At 36.5% G+C, this 13,323-nt stretch overlaps 1 long non-coding RNA gene across 1 annotated transcript; it reads left to right on the top strand.

Moving 5' to 3' along the window:
* Positions 1-646: 646 nt before the first annotated feature.
* LOC147913249 (uncharacterized) lies at positions 647-6,021 on the top strand. The gene is made up of 3 exons (XR_015549030.1): positions 647-2,885; positions 4,624-4,816; positions 5,955-6,021. It is a non-coding gene; the product is annotated as an uncharacterized LOC147913249 (long non-coding RNA).
* Positions 6,022-13,323: the final 7,302 nt, after the last annotated feature.

Genomic DNA, 13,323 nt, shown 5'->3' on the forward strand with positions numbered 1-13,323 from the left:
GAGAAATCTGTCTACCTTGCCATAATCTGAACTCTGACTTGCATTGTAGCCAGAGGACTGTAAATCTTTAAGAAAAGTTTCAAAGATATTGAGACCATAATACTGGTTGAAATGAACAATAAGAAAAAACCCTGCAGTTGCCTTTGAGAAAAGTCTGAGTAGTTATTGATTTAACTTGTGGTTAAGTGGAATTTTCCAGTTGTGGTAAATGTGGCCTGAAAAATATATATTTAAAAAAGGAGAATTTAAGATAGTTTAAGAAAATACAATCTTTTATATTCAAGAAGTTAGTATTTTCCAAAAGTATTTGCCTCTATTATACATTATTTCTTTGGTTATATACTCAAAGGTAAGAAACTTTTTTTGTTTCTTGTTCTCCATCTACAAATGGCTTTGCAAACATTTTAGTAATTTATGTTTTTCTTAGCAGTGAGTGAGATTGAATACTTTTCTGCAATACTTCTACTGTTTTTAGTTCCAGTTTTCCATATCCTTCCAATCGATCATTTATTATTTAAGAAGTTTGCCACCTCTCAGAACAAATGGGAAAGAGATATCGATGTGTATTGCTATTGCATCAGTTTCCCAGCCAATATCAGCCATAGAAAATACACAAAGCATCTTTAGCAATCGGTGCACACACATACACACATGATCATATATTTATGTTATATATGTTATGCATAACATATATATTTATACATAATTCAGCAGGGTAAATAATGTTACTTACCACATAGGCACTTTTAAAAATCTTGACTAAACACTTGCACTTAGATGCATTCAAAACCAATTATAATTGTTTCTTCACGTTGGTTGTTGGAACATTATATTGTTCTATAGAAGAGCATGTATATTTCGTGCATATGGCCCAGATTTCTCTTGATCCATTAATAACATGTACACAATAGATATAAACCCAATCACGTTAATAATACAAATTCCATTCACCATGCATTCTTTGTCTGTGCTTGTGATCATTCATTACTGGAAAGGAAAGAGTTAGCATTAGGCCTGCAACCTGTTTTGCCTTTATTTGAGACATCGAGGAAAGAGAGAAAGATGAGCTACGAAATCTACCTTAAACATGCTGATTACAGAAATTCTGGAAAGCGTACTAATAGGGCTTACTAGAAGGAATGACCTTTTCTATGAAATGCTCTTACCGGGATGCACCTGTCTGCATATTTGTTACCTGTCAAAACTTTGAAATCCTTCTGGCCTAGGGAAGAGAAGCAGCATTAGCATGTCATGTTGTTATTGCTCGCCCTGTGGGTAACCTGTACATCTGAGCTGGAACCCCCACCTCCCCCCATGGTGGGAAATATACAGATCAAGAGAAGCGGTAAATGGAAATAGGGGAAATTGTGGCAAACAAACAAAGGATGCTCATAAGTGAGTCATGATTTCAGCTAAGAATGCAAACTATTTCCACAAGAGTTCTCAGAGCAAGAGAATAAGGCTATTAGCTATCTCTGTTAAATCTAGCATTCACTAGTGGTGGTTACTGGGAGAAACCTCTGGATTTGTTTTCTCCAGAAAAGAGGAATTGGACTCTTGATGATTTATGAGGTCTCTCTAAAAACTCCACCTAGAAAATTTGGTGAAAAGATGTCAGACAGTACCCCTGATAACTCAACTTATCAGTAGCCGCCTACTACCTACCATTTGATTCACAGTTTATAGTTTATATTTACCATTCTGGTGATTTTTCTGATGACCTGAGAAAAATAGTACCAATGAATCATAGAGGGTGGAGAATGCTTGAACAGCAGAGCTTCTGTCACTCTGTGTGGCTATTAATCAAGGTGATGCATTGCTAAGACAGCTGCCTGGGTGTGACAGAAAGCAGATTGCTGCCGCCTTCCCAGGATGTCAGAAGTTTATTTGCTACATTGAATATGTGAAATGCAGAATGCATTTAAAGAAGGTGCAAATGGAACCTGAAGAGCCTCAAGGGAGGTCAGTTTGGATGTGATTTGGTGTCCTGATATTACCAATAATACTCTTCTGGAGATTTGTAAGGGACATTTATGTGATACCTTATATCACACCCAGATGGGGATATGCTAGGGTATGGAATATACCTGAGTGACAGTGTCATGGGGCACATAATGTTTTTGGGTGCAAATAGCTTCCGGAATTGCACACAAAAAATATTCGATGGCAGTGACATATGCTGTGGCTTGATCAGAACTGGCCATGCTGCCAGAGATATTCTGTGAAGATTTAAGGAGTTGGTTTTAGAATACTAAGGTGGCCAAAATAACATTTCTAGAGCTTTGTCATCAGGACTAAAAGACTTACTAACCCAAACAGGAAGAGTGGAAGGACCTCTATTTCAGGAGAATGACCATGGCTGTAATCAACCTGGAAGACTTAATAAAGACATAAGGAAATGGACTAATTGAATAAAAATTCTTGTGGAAAATCATTAACAATGTTGGGAGAAGTCTTGAAGTCTTGTATAGAAAGGACTAGTGGATCTTCTAATATTTATGGAAACTAATACTTTTAAAGGTTAATAGTTGACAGTGCTAGAGGGTAACGGGGTTGTATTTATGGGATTTATTGTAAGTCTAAATTAAGGCAGGTTGTCACTGGACGTTGAGGCAAATATTGTCATTCTTTTATGGCCTTGGTACACAAAATAATGTGGAACCTTTCTTCTTTATGATGCAGATGCTCGAGATTGGATAGATCAAAGAGCATCACTGTTTTCACTGTTACAGTATTACATAATGACACCTGGAAGCCCAAACCTGTAAAACCTATATTAGGATATATGGAATATGGTTATGACCATAAAGCAGACCAAGTCCAGAATTTACTGAAATATGGCCTCTTATCAACACACCAGTCAATGAAAACATGTGATACATAAGGTAATTTCTTTTGGAAAGGAAAGAATAATCGTGCTGTATTTTTTTTTCTGTTGTATGATGTGTTAAACATTACTTTAATCTCTCTTCCATAGATAGTTGATGTAACAAGAGGGTTGGTAAGTTTATTGATAAAATGGAATGAAATCCAAATTTAAGTAGACAGTGACTTCAAGAATGAGAATGTACTTTAGGAGATAGATTTGAAGCACAAAATTGATGGAATAGCTATGCAGTGGACAAAAAAAGTGACTTTGGTCTTCTTTTGGAAATAAAAGGACACACAAAAGAAAATGCTTCCATCATAATATAAGACATTCTGTTTCTGCCTAGGATGTAGAAACCTGGAAGGAGCATCACTTCCAAATTAACAACAGAAAAAGCTAGATAATCTACAAAATCGTAACCTTTCATGAACTCGTGAGATAGCTGAAGTAACAGGGAAAATAAATAGTTTAAATCCAGAAGGAAAAAAGATGCAAACACTTGGTCATCTCTTGCAAAGTATATACTGGGCACTATACAGATGAGAAAGAAAACTACAGAAAAAAAATAATGAATTACTAAAAGCTGAGTCTGAGTCTAGTGTACAGGTATAGAACCCATGAGAGTCAGAGAAATGTGTAGTTTGGGCACACAGGCAGACTCTTCTCCATGGACATCAGCAAGGCATTCAGGAGAAAGACTGGGGCAGGGTGGAGGAGTGAACAGATCATCTATCAATCATGCATGCCTGGAAGAGGGGAATAACTGCTGTTAAAAGAAAGATACAAAGCCCCATCCAGATGCTTCTCTGCTACAAAAGCCTTAAACCAGTGGGAAGAGGGCAATAAGACCCCAAAACCCTGGCACAGGTGAAGACACATTGCACCTGGAGGAAGGATTAAAAATAATGCTTCTATTCATTGGAAAGAGGAAGGAAACTGTCATGTGTTCATATCATTAGATATCTCCTATCACTGGAGAAAGGTTAGGATCTCTGAAAAAGCCTAACCCCTGAGACCCAGGGAGAAAATGTTTTTTAAACCTTGTTTCCCACCACCAGTTTAGCAAATATGAAGCAACTATCAAGAGCTCAGCTAAGCCTGTTGGAGCTGAGCTTCCAGGAATCAGAGTAGGCAATTGGTACAACAAGCCAGAATGAAAGTAACAGTCAAGACTTTAATCACTTACTGCAATTGTATAGGCAAGAGGCTAACCTGGAGAAAGTGCCAACTCCCTGTTTCATTTCCCCACATGGAATGGCTCACCTGCTGATAAGGTGAATTAGCACAGACATGGTGTGTGCTCACGGTGTGTACATCTCACTGTAGGGGGAGCCCTGAATAAACAGCACTTATTGTATGGGCCTGGAGGCTGGAGGAGGGCAAGGGAGAAGAGCTAGGAGTGGGAAATACTGAGTCAGAGTCAAGTATCTTTAAGGTTCCTCTCCTCCCAATGAAGAGGTCTTGATGGAGGCACCTGAGGAAGGCTTTTGCCAAATGGCCCAGATAAAGAGGTTTCTGAGTGGAGGCCCCTGGGCTAGGAAGGCAGATTTGTATAAGAACCTGGCTGGCCAGGGGAGCCTGAGTCCTCGACTGTAACTCCCTTAAGAAACTGCAGTGCATTGGCTGTGCACCAAGTCTTTTGGTGCAAGACAGCACCCACAAAGGACAGCTTTTGCCCATAAGGCCTGCCAGGTAAAGCCTTTGTAAATGTCTATGGTTGAGCCTGAAAAATCACTCATTGTCTTTTTGGCCAGGAGCTGAACTTCTCAGTAACAAGAAGTAGTAGTCTACTACTGGTAAAAGGGCAATAGTGTGAAGAGAGACCTCCTCCGAGACACATGTACAAAGTGAAGTGGAGCAAAGCATGAGAAAAACTCCCTAGGAACCCAGCGTTTGCCTTAAGCACAAGGTAACACCAGAAGATTTGAAGACATTGGTGCAATAAAGGTAAGAACAAAACCCAAGTGTAGACCAGCTTTTGATTACTTTGACTCAGCCCACATACTAATGGCTTAGCACAAGAACAGGCATGCCCATTTTCAGAGATATTTGATATTTACATTTTTGACTTTTAATTATGATGTCTGGTTTCTAATTAAAAAATGAGACAGATGAAAGAAAGTAAGAAAAAATCCACTGTCAATAGACAAAGCAATGAACAGAATGAGACTCAGAGATAACCCACATGTTAATACTACCAAACAGAATATTAAATATCAGTGACTGGTATCTTAAAAGCTCTAGTGAAGTAGGAAGGCACCATGTGCTAACAAATGGGGAACTTCTGCAAAAAGGTGAAAACTATAAGAAAAAATCAATTGGAAATGCTAGAGATAAAGAACAGGGTAACAAAGATGAAGAATGATCAGTAGACTTGACACAGCTAAGTAAAGAATCAAATGCGCTTAAAAATAGGTCAATAGCAATTACCCATCCTGAAACAAAAGTAGAAAATAGAGCAGGGAGGAAAAACAGAACAGAGCATCCAAGAGTGGTGAGAAAATATCAAAGTAGACTTCAGAAAAAAATATTACTGAGGATAAGCAGGGACATTTAATAATGAAATAGTAGACATAAAAATCATAAATGTGTTCACACCTAACAATGGAACATCAAAATACATAAAAACTGACGGGGCTGAAGAAAGATATAGCAATTCCATGATTTTTTGGAGATTTCAACACTTCTCTATAGCAAAAGACAGAAAATCCGTAGCAGTGTAGTAAACCTGAACAACATAGGTAAATACTTGATCTGATAAACATTTATAGAACATTCCATTGAAAACAACAGAGTGCACATTCTTTTCAAATGCATAGTGAATACTTAACAATGTAGATCATATTTTTAAATATTGAAAAACTTTTAAAATGTAAGAGAATTTAAATAATATGAAAAATGTTTAGAGACCAGAAATCATAATGAAATCAAAATTAAAGCAGAAAACATAGTGAAAAGATATCTGGAAAATTCTTATTTGGAGAGAAGGCAAGTGATCTGCATTAATGCAACATTTGTTTGTTGAGCCACTAGTATGTACCAAGCACTGGTGATATGAAATTAATATATCATATCTGTATTTTAGAAACATCACTCTGGAGAAAGTGTGGAAAATGCGTGAAAGAGAGAGAAAGAAGGCTTTTGCAGGTATCCAAGTAAGAGATGAAAACATCCTAGACTAAGGGTAATTTAGTCTAGTCTTTCTTAACTAGAATTGATAGTGTAAGAAAATATAGTTTGGACAAGTTTTGAGAAATAGAATCAGCATGATATATGAATTAATGTGAATGTTACAGGAAACAGGAGTCAATATAACCACATACAGTTGGGTGATGACGCAGTTATCATGAATACAGAATACAGAAGAAAGAACAGATTTGATAAGACACAAATTGTATTTTAAACAAGTTGAATTTGACATATCTAATGGGAAGTTTGGAACAAGTACTAATATTTTAGAGATAAAGAATTGAGAGTAAGAATTAAGGCAGTAGATTATTGCAGTAAAGCCATAAGAAGGGAGAGAATTTCAAAGGCAGAGATTATAGAAAGGATAGAAGGGCCCAGTACAGACCTCTGGGAGAATGTAAACCTTCACAGGGCAGGATAAATGAAGGGACATTCACAGAAGTACTAACAAATGAGCTTTAATGAGACTGTAGTTATTAAACCTGAGAGAAGGGTTTTTGAAAAAGAAGTGACGTAACACTGTTTAGAAGTCAGGGAGGATAAAGAGTAAAGGTGGAAATGTCTTTGAAAATCAGAAAGTCTAGAATGACTATTGTGGGAGGAGTTTTATTAGATTTGAGGGTAGCAACAGTAAAAATTTGGTTACATGATTAAACAGTAGAAGTTTGTTTTTCCCATTTTCTCTTGGATGTGAAGTTTCCAGATTTGCTTTTATTTTAGAAGTAAAATGACTCTTGAACCAAAAGAGAGGAACCAGTATAAGTAAGCCAAAAGATGAAGAATAATGTAAGTAACGTAAATCAATAAAACTACAGAGAAAATGCATTCAAAACAACAAAAGAAAAAGTTTTAACTTATATGAACTTTCCAGGTATAAAGAGTTAACTACTGTGCTGAGAGAAATGGTGCTGAACATCTTGAAAGTACATTAGGGATCATAGTTTTGCTGTTGTAGCCATTATAACCCTCAACTTGTGAAAATTTGCCAGCAAAAATACTTCATGTGTTTAAAATTATAGTTATAGACAATCACCTCTGATTTCTTTTCTTAAGCTACAATTTTAAGAATGTGAAACACTCCTCAAAGAACATTTTCTTTTATTCATGACACTTAGAAAGCAATTTATTTTCCTGTGAAGATAATTATATAAGCAGATCACTCAAGCCGTTTCTATAAGCAAGATTTTGAAGGTGGTATATGTAATGTCATCCTACTAATTTTAGCATGGTGGTAGAATTGCTTTACATTGATAGTATTGATCAATTTGGTCCTGAAAATTTACTTAAAATTTAAACAAAGTAATATTTTTCTTTAACAAGGAAGGATAGGAATTAGTCACATATACTCATTCACTCAATCTTGTGTAACCATTGATAATTGAGGATATTCATTGACCCCTAGTGGAAGAGAAAACCTGAATTTGTATCTGAGTTATCTGACATGGAGACTTTAAGAAGGAGGATGGTAGGGGTAAGGGAGAGGAGACATAATAATTGGATACCACTGTGCATACTCTGGGGCATCAGAATTGGCCACCCCAAAATGTATCTTTTTGGCTTGATGTTGATGATTTTTTTTTTTCCCCTGAGGAAGACTGGCCCTCAGTTAACATCTGTTGCCAATCTTCCTCTTTTTTTGCTTGGGGAATATTAGCCCTGAGCTACCATCTGTGCCAGTCTTCCTCTATTTTGTATATGGGTCACCACCACAGCATGGCTGTGCGTGATATAGGTCCATGCCCAGGATCCAAACCCATGAACCCTGGCCATCAAAGTGGAGCATGCTGAACTTTAACCACTATGCCAGGGGCCAGCCCTGCTTGGTTATTTTTAAGGACAAGAGACTGAAAGAAACTTTGACTTTCTCCCTAACTGCCTAAAGGAATTTAACGTGAAAGGCCTGGCCCTATGACAGGCCATCACCATAGATAACTCTGGGTATCGGTAGACTGGGAGGATCCTACCTAAGCCCATTCTTATCAGAGTTCTGTCTCTTGGGTCACATTGTCTATAGAGGGCCCAGCAAACACTTGTTTAACAAACATTTGCATTTCTACCTCCTTGTAAATTGCCTTCCTCTCCTTTGAAGCCCCAAACCACTACCTACAACGTCCTTCTTTGTCTTGAGCTGAAGATGGTGTTTAAGGTGGTGGCTTTGGACATTTTGGCGAGTTACTCAGTTTTCATGGGTTTCTCTTATGTTATTAAGCTTTGATTTTCTCCTGTTATTCTGTCTCATATCATTTAATTCTTGGACCAGCCAGAAAGACCTAGAGAGTAAAGGAATTGTCTTCCTCCCCTACAACACTCTTTGACTGAGTGATGCTTTGGGAAAAATCATTGACTGAGTTAATGAAGGGAGGAGAGTACACAGCTGAAAATATGCCCCAAATGAGAGAATTCTCAAAATTGTTAGCAATGAGAGTATAGGTCACATGGAACATGTAGCTGTTCTTAGAGGCTCCAGAATATTTGCTTACCCTCAACACAGGGATTGTAGATAAGATACCAGATATGTACCTGGTGGACCTTCAGCATCAGTATACCATCTTGCATTTAAATTTTGTCCCAAAGTTTTATTTTCCCTTAAACTGCTTTCAATATACTAATAATTACCGTTTGTGGAGTAGATGTCTATAGTTTGCTAGGTTACTGTGTACCTCTCAGAGTATTTCAATTGAAATAGGAAATATGGTTTGCAAATATTTTCTATAATTCCATAGATTATTTTCTTTTTTCTCTGTTGATTGTTTCATTTGCTGTGTAGAAGCTTCTTAGTTTAACATAGTCCCATTTGTCCATTTTTGCTTTTTGTTGCTTGTACTTTTAGTGTCATATCTAAGAATTCATTTCCTAGGACAATATCATGAAGATTTTCCCTCATGTTTTCTACTCAGTGTTTTATAGTTTCAGGTGTTATATTGTCTTTAATCCATTTGGAGTTTATTTTCATGTACGGAGTAGGATAAGGGTCCAGTTTCATTCTTTTGAATGTGGAGATACAGTTTTTTCAAAATAATTTGTTGAAGAGACAGTATTTTTCCCATTGTGTAATAGCACCTATGTTGATTGTATATGATGGGTTTATTTCTGATGCTCTATTCTGTTCTGTTGGTTTATATGTCTGTTTTTATGCCATTCTCATACTGTTTTAATTACTGTGGCTTTGTAATATATTTTGAAGTCAGGAAGTGTGATGCTTCGAGCTTTGTTCTTTCTCAAGATTGCTTTGGCTATACAGGGTCTTTTGTGATTCCATATAAATTTTAGGATTTTTTTTTTATGCCAAAAATGCCATTGGAATTTTAATAGAGATTACATTAAATCTGTAGATTGATCACTTTGGGTAGTATGGACATTTTAACAGTATTAAGTCTTCAAATGAGCAGAGGATGTCTTTCTATTTATTTGTGTTTTCTTTAATTTCTTTCAACAACGTCTTGTAGTTTTCAGCATACAGGTCTTTCACCTTCTTGGTAAGTTTATTCCTAAATATTTTATTCTTTTTGATGCTATTATAAATGAGATTGCTTAATTTCCTTTTTAGGTAGTTCATTGTTAATAAAAATATTTGTAAACTATATATCTGATAAGGAGTTGATATCCAAAATATATAAAGAGCTCCTATAAATCAATATCCAGAAAACAACCTGACTAAAAAAGGGGCAAAGGACTTGAATAGACACTTCTCCAAAGAAGATGTCCAAATGGCCAATAAAGTACATGAAGAGATGCTCAACATCAACTAGTCATCAGGGAAATGCAAATCAAAACCACAATGAGATATCATCAAACACCTGTTAGGATGGTCATTATCAAAAAAACAGGGGGGCCAGCCCGGTGGCGCAAGCGGTTAGGTGCGCGCGCTCTGCTGCGGTGGCCCAGGGTTCGCTGGTTCGGAGCCTGGGTGCGCACCGACGCACTGCTTGTCAAGCCATGCTGTGGTGGCATCCCATATAAGGTAGAGGAAGATGGGCATGGATCTTAGCCCAAGGCCAGTCTTTCTCAGCAAAAAAAAAAAAAAAAAAAAAGAGGAGGATTGGCAGATATTAGCTCAGGGCCGATCTTCCTCACAAAAAAAAAAGGAAAAAGAAGAAAAGTGTTGGCTAGTATGTAGAAAAATTGGAACCCTTGCAATACTGTTTGTGGGAATGTAACATGGTGCAGCCGCTATGGAAAACAGCATGGCAATTCCTCAAAAAATTAAAAATAGAACTACTATATGTTCCAGCAATCCCATTTCTGGATATATATCCAAAAGAATTGAAATCAGGATCTTGAAGAGATAACCTGCACTCCCATGTGCTTGTAGCATTATTCACAATAGCCAAGATACGGAAACAACCTAAATGTCCTTTGACAGATGAATGGATAAACAAAAACGTGGTATATACATACAACGGAATATTATTCAACCTTAAAAAAGAAGAAAATCCTGCCATATGCAACAGCGTGAATGAACCTTGAGAACATTACACTAAGTGAAATAAGCTTGTCACAGAAGGAGTAAATACTGCATGTTTCCACTTTTATGAGTAACTAAAATAGTCAAATTCATAGAAGCAATTAAAATGGTGGTTGCCAAGGGCTAGGGAAAGAGGGACATGAGGAGTAGCTGTTCAACGAGTATAAAGTTTTAGTTATACCAGATGAATAAGTTCTGGAGATCTGCTTTACAACATTGTGCTCATAGTTAAGATTGTATTGTGCACTTAAAAATTTGTTAAGAAGTTAGATCTCGTGTAAAGTGTTCTTACCATAATATATATAAATAAGAAATAAACAAGTGAATTGAAATAGGAAAGGCTTAAAGAGAGATCTAGTCTCCAGCAACAAAAGATTTTTGCAGGGAAATCATTAGACATGAAGATCTTATAACCTTCGTTAGTATATACTGCAGCCTAAAATTCAAGACTTCTGTGAAAAAGATGAATAGTATGAGTAAACATAAATGATACTGGAAGGATTTGAGAGAGAATAGTAAAACAAAGGTATTGCAGTCTGTAGGTAGAAAGGGAATTTGGTGTATGTATAATCCAGCTGTGATCTGTGTAATCGAGCTGTGAGAAATTTGTGATCCAGCTCTAGTTTCTGTGTCTTTTGAATAGGCAAACCTGTCTTGATACTGGACTTCTTTGTGTATACTGTTCTGGAAAACTCTTCCTCCTCCATCCCTTCCCCTGCATTTCCGTAACTCCTCATTTTTTTTTATCTTTCCCAAGGAGCTTTTTCTAAATCTGAGATCATAATACATTTCCCTGTTATTATATCCTCATGGCAACATGAACTTTCCATTCTAACCTAATCATACTTTACAGTAATTATGTCCTTTTTTAATACTAATCCTGAAAATATATTTTAATATTTTTAGAAGGCTAATAATCGTCTTATTCTTGATTCTTTTCCTAGTAGTAGTAAGTTAATGCTAAAGAAATACACTTGAATTATTGAATAAATGAAAGAATCAAATTGTAATCTACCATTTATTTGACATAGAATGTCAGACAAAACTATTATCTTTATACTAATGGAGGGAGTGATTAGATTATCTAAGATTACTTTAGATTTGCAATAATCTATTAAAAGATAGCATCAAAATTGGAGCAAATAGCGGGATGTCTCAAGGAATAATTGAAATTTAATCTTTGATCTTCAGCTATGTGATAATTGGTCATGGATTATTCAGCCATTTGTCAATTAGTTGAATATTAGACAATTTTTGGTTTTCAGATATTTCCTGGATAAGAAATCAAAGTTGTTGAAAAAATGTTATTGTAAAATCAGTATTAAATTGTAGTTATAACTAGTAACATCCTTTGTCAAGTCAAGCTTTTGGCCTCTTAAAAGATGGCATTGTCATGTTTAAGCTATTGATTTCTTTCTGTCATAATCAAATGTTTGGATATCCTGTCTTTCTACAGGATTTAGCTTTTTAGATACTCATTTTAAATCTGTACAATAAATCTTATTTATGTTGATGGATGAAAGGGATAAGGGAGGAAATCTAACAGTCATCAAGGACAATTTTATCTCATCTTTTCAAATTAAATGAGATGAAAGTTAAGGAAACAAAAACTGGGCATCAGAGGATTTTTTTTAATTTTAGCAATGCAAACAAAAATGGCTAAAAAATATCCTGTTACTCTATTTTGGTAAATTAGTAGGGTAGAAATGGCCCAGTATTCCCTATTATTGTGCCATAATAAGCCTTATGAAAGTTAATCTGTCAGTGTCTGCTTCCCAGGAAACTCAGCCCAAGACAATGGATAACAGAAGTGGTCCAAGAAAGCAGATGATAGAGTGATGTATTATGGCTGGATTACTTGCTTCCAGACTGGCAATAAGGACCTCTCACTGATGATTCTTATTGATGGAACACAGAGAGATCCTGGCACAAGAGAAAAGTGCAATTGTTAAAATTTTCACTTTTGGTGAACTGGGATGGTATACTGCAGGAAAGAAATGTATTAGTTGGTATAAAGCATGCAGCATTTGAGAAATATGGGGAAAATAGTAACTGTAAGGACAATGGACTTGGGTAGCTATTACTAAGCACTATTGATTCTTGGACAGTGATCAAATGATGAGAGCAATTAGTAGGCAAGTGACATCTAAGTGCAAAAGCCAGCAAGTCTGTTTCGTTGCATATAAATATTCCTTTCAAAGGAGAGCAGAGAAAACTGAGACCTAGTCCAGGAATAAACCATCAGATTAGCTGAGCTCCCAAGGAAGTAGGTATGATATGCCGAGGTAAAGGTCCTGGTTGGGAAAGTTTGGGACCCTGATTCATGATGTGAGAAATTTAGATTGATGCACTGAAAAGTCTTGGAAATCCATATACTGCAGGACCCTCGGAGCCTGTAGAAATGGCCCAGTATTCCCTATTAAATGCTATCACCAAGCCTTGGTTGAAGAGGATGAAGAGCCTTCTCCCCAACACAACATGTGCACCTCTCAGAATATGTACTCAACAATTTCCCTCCTTGCCGGAATCCCAGTAAATAGGGTTAAGTTACAGTATGTCCTATGTAAGGATAAGCAGGGTCTGATAAGAAATGAAAGGAACTTTAACCCAAGAAGGTCTTAAGACCTAGCTAGTGCATACTAGCAGAAACTGGGAGAGTGTGCAAGGGATATATTTCTGAGTGATCAAGGGGCTTGATCAAGGGACCTTGAAACTACAATCACGTAAGTTAGAGGATATCAATTGGTGTATGTCTTCTGCGATGCAATATTTAAGATGCTGGCTAAGAGATGGTATAAAC

This window comes from Ceratotherium simum, chromosome 29 (assembly GCF_057802395.1).
Source record: "Ceratotherium simum simum isolate JZ-2026a chromosome 29, ASM5780239v1, whole genome shotgun sequence".
NCBI classification, from domain to species: domain Eukaryota; kingdom Metazoa; phylum Chordata; class Mammalia; order Perissodactyla; family Rhinocerotidae; genus Ceratotherium; species Ceratotherium simum.